This window comes from Procambarus clarkii, chromosome 78 (assembly GCF_040958095.1).
Source record: "Procambarus clarkii isolate CNS0578487 chromosome 78, FALCON_Pclarkii_2.0, whole genome shotgun sequence".
In the NCBI taxonomy this organism is placed as follows: Eukaryota; Metazoa; Arthropoda; class Malacostraca; order Decapoda; family Cambaridae; genus Procambarus; species Procambarus clarkii.
In genome coordinates, this window is record NC_091227.1 from 17,456,282 (window position 1) to 17,466,631 (window position 10,350).

Sequence of the window (10,350 nt, forward strand, 5' to 3'; positions counted from 1 at the left end):
TACCGAGAACCAACCTCCCAAGCCCTACCGAGAACCCCCCCCCCCCCAAGCCCTACCGAGAACCCACCCCCCCAAGCCCTACCGACAACCCACCCCCCAAGCCCTACCGAGAACCCACCCCCAAGCCCTACCGACAACCCACCCCCCAAGCCCTACCGAGAACCCCCCCCCAAGCCCTACCGAGAACCCACCCCCCCAAGCCCTACCGACAACCCACCCCCCAAGCCCTACCGAGAACCCACCCCCAAGCCCTACCGAGAACCCACCCCCCAAGCCCTACCAAGAACCCAGCCCTAATACCTACCAAGAACCCACCCCAAGCCCTACCAAGAACCCACCCGAAGCTGGACAGACACCCACCTGGAGCCCGAACAGTCACCCACCCGGAGCCCGACCAGTCAAACACCCGGAGCCCGCCAGTTTAGTAAACCGGAGCCCGCCAGTTGAGTGAACCGGAGCCCGCCAGTTGAGTGAACTGGAACCCGTCAGTTGAGTACCTGGAGCCCGCCCCGAGCCCTACCGAGAACCCACCCTGAGCCCGACCAAGAACCTACCCCGAGCCCTACAGGGGTTCCCCAAGCCCGAGAGCCTATCCTGATCCCGAAAGAGCCCACCCCGAGCCCTACTGAGAACCCACCCCCCAAGCCCTACCGAGAACCCACCCCCCAAGCCCTACCGAGAACCCACCCCCCAAGCCCTACCAAAACCCACCCCCAAGCCCTACCAAAACCCACCCCCAAGCCCTACCAAGAACCCAGCCCTAATACCTACCAAGAACCCACCCCAAGCCCTACCAAGAACCCACCCGAAGCTGGACAGACACCCACCTGGAGCCCGAACAGTCACCCACCCGGAGCCCGACCAGTCAAACACCCGGAGCCCGCCAGTTTAGTAAACCGGAGCCCGCCAGTTGAGTGAACCGGAGCCCGCCAGTTGAGTGAACTGGAACCCGTCAGTTGAGTACCTGGAGCCCGCCCCGAGCCCTACTGAGAACCCACCCTGAGCCCGACCAAGAACCTACCCCGAGCCCTACAGAGGTTCCCCAAGCCCGAGAGCCTAACCCGATCCCGAAAGAGCCCACCCCGACCCCTACCGAGAACCCACCCCCCTAAGCCCTACCGAGAACCCACCCCCCCAAGCCCTACCGAGAACCCACCCCCCCCAAGCCTTACCGAGAACCCACCCCCCCAAGCCCTACCGAGAACCCACCCCCAAGCCCTACCGAGAACCCACCCCCCAAGCCCTACCGAGAACCCAGCCCTAATACCTACCAAGAACCCACCCCAAGCCCTACCAAGAACCCACCCGAAGCTGGACAGACACCCACCTGGAGCCCGAACAGTCACCCACCCGGAGCCCGACCAGTCAAACACCCGGAGCCCGCCAGTTTAGTAAACCGGAGCCCGCCAGTTGAGTGAACCGGAGCCCGCCAGTTGAGTGAACTGGAACCCGTCAGTTGAGTACCTGGAGCCCGCCCCGAGCCCTACCGAGAACCCACCCTGAGCCCGACCAAGAACCTACCCCGAGCCCTACAGAGGTTCCCCAAGCCCGAGAGCCTAACCCGATCCCGAAAGAGCCCACCCCGACCCCTACCGAGAACCAACCTCCCAAGCCCTACCGAGAACCCACCCCCCCAAGCCCTACCGAGAACCCACCCCCCAAGCCCTACCAAAACCCACCCCCAAGCCCTACCAAGAACCCAGCCCTAATACCTACCAAGAACCCACCCCAAGCCCTACCAAGAACCCACCCGAAGCTGGACAGACACCCACCTGGAGCCCGAACAGTCACCCACCCGGAGCCCGACCAGTCAAACACCCGGAGCCCGCCAGTTTAGTAAACCGGAGCCCGCCAGTTGAGTGAACCGGAGCCCGCCAGTTGAGTGAACTGTAACCCGTCAGTTGAGTACCTGGAGCCCGCCCCGAGCCCTACCGAGAACCCACCCTGAGCCCGACCAAGAACCTACCCCGAGCCCTACAGAGGTTCCCCAAGCCCGTGAGCCTAACCCGATCCCGAAAGAGCCCACCCTGACCCCTACCGAGAACCAACCTCCCAAGCCCTACCGAGAACCCCCCCCCCAAGCCCTACCGAGAATCCACCCCCCCCCAAGCCCTACCGAGAACCCACCCCCCAAGCCCTACCGAGAACCCCCCCCCCAAGCCCTACCGAGAACCCCCACCCCCCCCAAGCCCTACCGAGAACCCCCCCCAAGCCCTATCGAGAACCCACCCCCCCAAGCCCTACCGAGAACCCACTCCCCCAAGCCCTAACGAGAACCCACCCCCCAAGCCCTACCGAGAACCCACCCCCCCAAACCCTACCAAGAACCCCCCCCCCCCAAACCCTACCGAGAACCCACCCCCCAAGCCCTACCGAGAACCCAGCCCAAAGCCCTACCGAGAACCCAGCCCCAATACCTACCAAGAACCCACCCCAAGCCCTACCAAGAACCCACACGAAGCTGGACAGACACCCACCTGGAGCCCGAACAGTCACCCACCCGGAGCCCGACCAGTCAAACACCCGGAGCCCGCCAGTTTAGTAAACCGGAGCCCGCCAGTTGAGTGAACCGGAGCCCGCCAGTTGAGTGAACTGGAACCCGTCAGTTGAGTACCTGGAGCCCGCCCCGAGCCCGCCCCGAGAACTCACCCTGAGCCCGACCAAGAACCTACCCCGAGCCCTACAGAGGTTCCCCAAGCCCGAGAGCCTATCCCGATCCCGAAAGAGCCCACCCCGAGCCCTACCGAGAACCCACCCCCCAAGCCCTACCGAGAACCCACCCCCCAAGCCCTACCGAGAACCCACCCCCCAAGCCCTACCGAGAACCCACCCCCCAAGCCCTACCGAGAACCCAGCCCCAAGCCCTACCGAGAACCCAGCCCCAAGCCCTACCGAGAACCCAGCCCCAAGCCCTACCGAGAACTCAGCCCCAAGCCCTACCGAGAACCCACCCCCAAGCCCTACCGAGAACCCACCCCAAGCCCTACCGAGAACCCACCCCCAAGCCCAACCGAGAACCCACCCCAAGCCCTACCGAGAACCCACCCCCAAGCCCTACCGAGAACCCACCCGAAGCCGGACAGACACCCACCTGGAGCCCGAACAGTCACCCACCCGGAGCCCGACCAGTCAAACACCCGGAGCCCGCCAGTTTAATAAACCGGAGCCCGCCAGTTGAGTGAACCGGAGCCCGCCAGTTGAGTGAACTGGAACCCGTCAGTTGAGTACCTGGAGCCCGCCCCGAGCCCTACCGAGAACCCACCCCGAGCCCTACCAAGAACCCACCCCGAGCCCTACAGAGAACCCAACCCCCCCCCCGAGCCCTACCAAGAACCCCCCCCCCCCCGAGCCCTACCAAGAACCCACACCTCCCCGAGCCCTACCAAGAACCCACACCCCCCCCCCCGAGCCCTACCAAGAACCCACACCCCCCCCCGAGCCCTACCAAGAACCCACACCACCCCGAGCCCTACCAAGAACCCACACCCCCCCGAGCCCTACCAAGAACCCACACCCCCCCGAGCCCTACCAAGAACCCACACCCCCCCGAGCCCTACCAAGAACCCACACCCCCCCAATCCCTACCAAGAACCCACACCCCCCAAGCCCTACCAAGTACCCAGACACCCCCAAGCCCTACCAAGAACCCACACCCCCCCAAGCCCTACCAAGAACCCACACCCCCCAAGCCCTACCAAGAACCCACACCCCCCCAAGCCCTACCAAGAACCCACACCCCCCCAAGTCCTACCAAGAACCCCCCCCCCCCAAGTCCTACGAAGAACCCACACCCCCCCAAGCCCTACCAAGTACCCACACCCCCCCAAGCCCTACCAAGTACCCACACCCCCCCAAGCCCTACCAAGAACCCACACCCCCCCCAAGCCCTACCAAGTACCCAGACCCCCCCAAGCCCTACCAAATACCCACACCCCCCCAAGCCCTACCAAGAACCCACACCCCCCCAAGCCCTACCAAGAACCCACACCCCCCCAAGCCCTACCAAGTACCCAGACCCCCCCAAGCCCTACCAAATACCCACACCCCCCCAAGCCCTACCAAGAACCCACACCCCCCCCCCCCCAAGCCCTACCAAGAACCCACACCCCCCCAAGCCCTACCAAGAACCCACACCCCCCCATGCCCTACCAAAAACCCACCCCCCCCAAGCCCTACCAAGAACCCACACCCCCCCAAGTCCTACCAAGAACCCACACCCCCCCCCCAAGTCCTACCAAGAACCCCCCCCCAAGCCCTACCAAGAACCCCCCCCCCAAGCCCTACCAAGTACCCACACCCCCCCCCCAAGCCCTACCAAGTACCCACACCCCCCCCCAAACCCTACCAAGAACCCACACCCCCCAAGCCCTAACAAGAACCCACCCGAAGCCGGACAGACACCCACCCAGAGCCCGCCAGTTGAGTACCTATAGCCTGGCCGGAGCCCCGACCGACAACCCACCCCGGAGCCCCGACCGACAACCCACCCCGGAGCCCCGACCGACAACCCACCCCGGAGCCCCGACCGACAACCCACCCCGGAGCCCCGACCGACAACCCACCCCGGAGCCCCGACCGACAACCCACCCCGGAGCCCCGACCGACAACCCACCCCGGAGCCCCGACCGACAACCCACCCCGGAGCCCCGACCGACAACCCACCCCGGAGCCCCGACCGACAACCCACCCCGGAGCCCCGACCGACAACCCACCCCGGAGCCCCGACCGACAACCCACCCCGGAGCCCCGACCGACAACCCACCCCGGAGCCCCGACCGACAACCCACCCCGGAGCCCCGACCGACAACCCACCCCGGAGCCCCGACCGACAACCCACCCCGGAGCCCCGACCGACAACCCACCCCGGAGCCCCGACCGACAACCCACCCCGGAGCCCCGACCGACAACCCACCCCGGAGCCCCGACCGACAACCCACCCCGGAGCCCCGACCGACAACCCACCCCGGAGCCCCGACAGAGAACCCACTTGGGGCCCGACAGAGAACCCACTTGGGGCCCGACAGAGAACCCACTTGGGGCCCGACAGAGAACCCACTTGGGGCCCGACAGAGAACCCACTTGGGGCCCGACAGAGAACCCACTTGGGGCCCGACAGAGAACCCACTTGGGGCCCGACAGAGAACCCACTTGGGGCGCGACAGAGAACCCACTTGGAGCCCGACAGAGAACCCACTTGGAGGCCGACAGAGAACCCACCCCGCGCCCAACCTTTCATGGAGAAAATTGAACACCAGGCGACAAAAATAATTGCAGAATGAGGTCTAGTTTCATACCATGAACGGTTGAGGGTCACAGGGCTAACAACACTGCAAACTAGGCATGCCAGGATGGATCTCACCGAAACTATTAAAATATCGACTTGAATCGACTTGAGAATGGTCCAGGACGGACCGAAACTCTTCGTCCCTTCAACTTCTAGTGTGTGGTCTGGTCAACATACTTCAGCCACGTTATTGTGACTCATCGCCTGCCTATTCAAATATTGAACAGTTTCGAAGATATGGATCCAGAGAACAACTTCAAAAGGTCAGATGGAACACAAACAAGGAACAACGGTTTCAAGTCCAACAAGCCGCAGTGTAGGACTGAAAACATAAGCTATATTTTCACCCACAGGGTTATAAACCCATGGAACCGCCTATACCATATTATATATGAGGGGCTACTAAATAAAATTAAAGCACAAGCATGTTCACCTAATATCATTAGCTGACAGGTGAAATAATATGAAAGTCGGAAACTATTTGATTCTCTTAGAATTTCTACTAATCCTTTCTTTCGTCGAGACCAATAATATGTCAGTGACCCCTCAGATAAATTTCATTTGCAGAAATCAAATTATTCAGACCGTTTCAAAGAAAACGAGTTAGATATACTTTTATATTTTACCTGAATTTACCCGAGTCTGCAGTTTAATGCTGATAAATGTAAAGTTCTGAGGCTAGGTAATGATGATAGAGTTACAAGATACGAGCTTGATGGTGTTGAGATTGCGAAGTCGGATTGCGAAAGGGATCTGGGAGATATGATTAGTAAGAATTTAAAACAAAATGATCAATGCCTGAATGTTCGTAATAAGGCAAATAGGACACTGGGATTTATTAATCGAAGCGTTAGTAACAAGACACCTGGTGTTGTTCTTCAGTTATATCTTGCTCTGGTTAGGTCCCATTTTGTCGATTATGCAGTTCAGTTTTGGTCGCCGTATTATAGAATGGATATAAATTCACTTGAACGTGTCCAGCGTAGGATGACTAAGTTAATTCCCCAAATTAGAAATCTTTCATATGAAGAAAGATTAACAAAGCTTAAGTTGCATTCACTGGAAAGGCGAAGAGTTAGGGGTGACATGATAGAGGATTTACAAGTGGATGAATGGACATAAAGGGGATAACAGCCATTACATGCCCTTTCCACTACCACCCACAAGATGGGTATGGGGTGCATAATAAATGAACTAAACTAACTAACTAAAAAGTATCAACACAAGACAGAACACGAAACAATGGGTATAAATTGGATAAGTTTAGATTTAGGAAAGACTTGGGTAAATACTGGTTCGGTAACAGGGTTGTTGATTTGTGGAACCAATTACCGCGTAACGTGGTGGAGATGGGGTCCCTCGATTGTTTCAAGCGCGGGTTGGACATGTATATGAGTGGGATTGGGTGGTTATAGATAGGAGCTGCCTCGTATGGGCCAATATGCCTTCTGCAGTTACCTTGTTCTTATGTTCTTATGATTCACTAACACTAGTGGCCTCGACGAAGACAGGAAGCCGCTTCTTGTTAGAAGCCGGCGGCCTTTCAAAGGTCCCCCCATTTATTTTGATGATTTTTTTCACGCTAGATCTTAAAATTCAACAGTGTTTTGACATTTACGGCTTCGGCGGGTAGGTAGTTCCATGGGTTTATAACTGCATTAAGCATTGTAGGTGGAGGTAGACTATATACTCACGCGTACCTCCCAACGGCTCAGATATATTTGAGAGAGAGAAAAAAAAAAAAAAAAAAAAAAAAAAGTAGCAGTCTTACCTACACGGGAGCGACGCACCGCACGCCACCGCTGCTTCTTGACGACTGGCGGCCCGTAGTCGATAACCCGGTCACCCGTAAGCGACCCAGAGACCCCCTGCCTAAAATTATTTGAACGCCATATTGAAATTCCTAGCGTATAGCTCCAGGAATGTGTAAATTAATATTTATATGCATTATAGGCCTTTCTAATGTAATTTATAGATCTGCATATCAAATATTGTCTAACAAACGAATTATTTAAGTTAAGATTTTAATTATGCCAGATACAAGTCTCATCGCAATTCAATTTCTCTCTTTATTATCGCACACAAGAAGATTCGTCGGCGTTTTTTTTTTTATTTATATATAAAAAAGTTTTTAAATTCTTGTAAAGTCACTAGCACGCATAGCGTTTCGGGCAGGTCCTTAATTTTATTTTTCCCCTGGAGTATGACCCGCCAAATCGTTTAACAACCTATTCTCTACTGAGTGAACAGTTAAGGATTGTCGCCCGGTCAATCCTTCCCGGCCAGGATACGAACCCAGGTCAAAGGGCTGGCGATGAGCCGGGTACGTGCTTTACTACTGCGCCACAGAGACTGCTCCGTGGCGTAGTGGAATTTTGAATTTTGAAACCTGACTAACCTAGCTCAACTCAACCTAACGTAACCCAAATCAAACCAATTGTAGTGAGTAAACTTATACTCGCTCCATTATCTCATCATCTTAATGGCATAACTAATTACACAAGCTATAATCCTATCCCTATTTACAGGTAACGGTTTTTCCACCCTCCTATCTTACTGTGAGGTGTAGTCACCGTATATAAGCCAGCAATTTGAGAATAGCAAACCACGGGAGACATCTCCCCTCACGCAGGGTGCAGTTCGCACCTCCTACAGATCGCCAGTATCAGCTCTTGATACTGGTAATGGCTCAAAAGGGCCACCACTTACGGGCTATTCATGCCCGTGCCACCTTTTGGGTGGCTTAATCTTCATCAATCAATCAATAGCAAACCAGTGCAATCTCCAGTCAAGAATGTAGTACTCGGTGTAGGCAGTTCTAATCGACCCAAGACGCTACAGCTTCGACACAGAGCAGACAGCAGACTACGACCTCATCCAGCTACAACAGCTCTCCCACATAGAGCTCCGCGACTCCGGCCACACTCAGCTCTCTGCTCTGCTCCAGGCTTCGTCTCAACGTCTACGACACTGCTGTATCCAGGACTACTAAATAAATATGAAACTCGCTAAACACTGTGTATCTAACCAACCCAACAACGTAACATAAACGTACGTTACACAATCAAATCCAACCGAGCCCAATGCAGCCTAACCTTAATAACATAACCTAATACAGCCTAGCATAACAATTACATCCGGTTTTAAAACAGAAAATGAGTAGCCGAATCGTCTCGTGTCCGAGTGTAACCAGAACCCGACCAGTTGTATACCTACAGACCTAGCAAACAAACACCTGCAGACGAGGAGTCATAATAACGTGGCTGAAATATGTTGACTAAACCACACACTAGAAAGTGAAGGGACGACGCCGTTTCGGTCCGTCCTGGACCATTCTCAAGTCGATTGTGAGAATGCACAATTGACTTGAGGATGGTCCAGGACGGGCCGAAACGTCGTCGTCCCTTCACTTTCTAGTGTGTGGTTTGGTCAACAAACACCTCACCTAACCAGACAAACACCCCCCTTACTCTACCTTACTCTACCAAGCACAATGAGAGCCGTACCAAAGTTGGGAGGGTCCACAGACAAGAACGTGGTTGTAAGTACAGGTCCACAGGCATGGGTCCCAGTGCCCACCATCTGGGTTGGAGAGCAACAGTGCATTGCTTTGCTCAGAGAGTATAATGCTGCTAACACAGCCCTGCCTTCAATATGCAAACTTTTCAGGATTATTTAATTAGCTAAGATTTGCCTAAATTTATCAGAGGGTCACTATCTCTCAGTGAGGATAGGAAGCCGGCGACTTGTCAAATGTCTCCTATTTGCCCTGGTGATTTTATCGAGCAATGTTTTATAATTTACGGCTTCGTCGAAAAGGTGGTTCCATGGTTTTGCTGAAATTACTGGAGGGTGGCCCTCGGGGAAATTCTGGTATCTTTCTCTCTAATGGTCTCGACGAGGACAGGAAGGTTGTCTGGCTTGTTGAAGGCCCCTCCCATTTGTTTTGAGGCCAAACAAATGCCAATGTTTTGGCATTTACGGCTTCGGCGGGTATGCGTTTCCACAACTGTATAATTCTATAGGAGAAAACAAATATTTTCCATCCCTCAGTGAGGGTTGTTGAGCTCGAAACCGTTGCTCCTTGTTCGTCTTACATCTAGCCTTTTGAAGAAGTGTTCTGGGTCAATATCTTCCAAATTGTTCAGTAATTTAAAAGTTTTGCTGAGAGCAGCCCTGTCATGTCTGGTCCCTGTGGCCCTCAACCGTCTCTGGTATGAAAGTCGACTTACACTACATAACTCTTAATGTTGACTTAGTTCAGAAAAGATTTTAGTCGTCCAGTGGTGAACTTTCTCCAGAGCAGATATGTCTTTCTGAAGATGAGGTCTCAATGTGTGGATATAATAATCAAGTGGAAGTACACCAGAGATTTATACAGTTGTATAACTACCTTTTCCTTCGTCAAAATTTCGTTTGACTATTCCAAAGGATTTGGTTTGCTTTTATAACTCCAGCTTCCACTTGTTGTACAACTATCAGTGATTGGTGGATTCTGACTTCAAGATAATGTTGATGATTTGGAAGTTGTGCATTGTTATGCCCCACGTGGGTGAAAAAATCTCATGTTTTCTGTCCTAAGTTGTGGCTTGTTGAACCTGAAATCGTTGTTCCTTATTTGTGATTGATTGATGAAGATTAAGCTACCCAAGAGGTGGCACGGGAATGAATAGCCCGTATGTGGAAGATTTTTTTGGAGTGAATGTGATCTTTGGTCGGAAAAGGATATACTGTGTGCTGTGCTAGCATTTAAATCGTCAGTCTGTGGCTGCTATCGCAGGGTGCTTGTTTGTGTTGCATCTGACCGTAAATAATCATCATTGAGTTACTTAACATAAATAGCCCAAATTAGCCTTTCGTATATACATATGCGCTGGCTTGTGTTCGCTGCTGGTTCAAGTTCAGTTCAAGTTCTTGAACTTGGCAGCACCCAGTCTTTAATTTGGCCCCTTTGTGGGACCATGGTATAAGCCTAACATGTATATATACACTGGCTGCTTGTCCCCCTACACAATGATTTATTATTACCTATTATTTTATCATTTAATTTAAATATTAAATAAAAT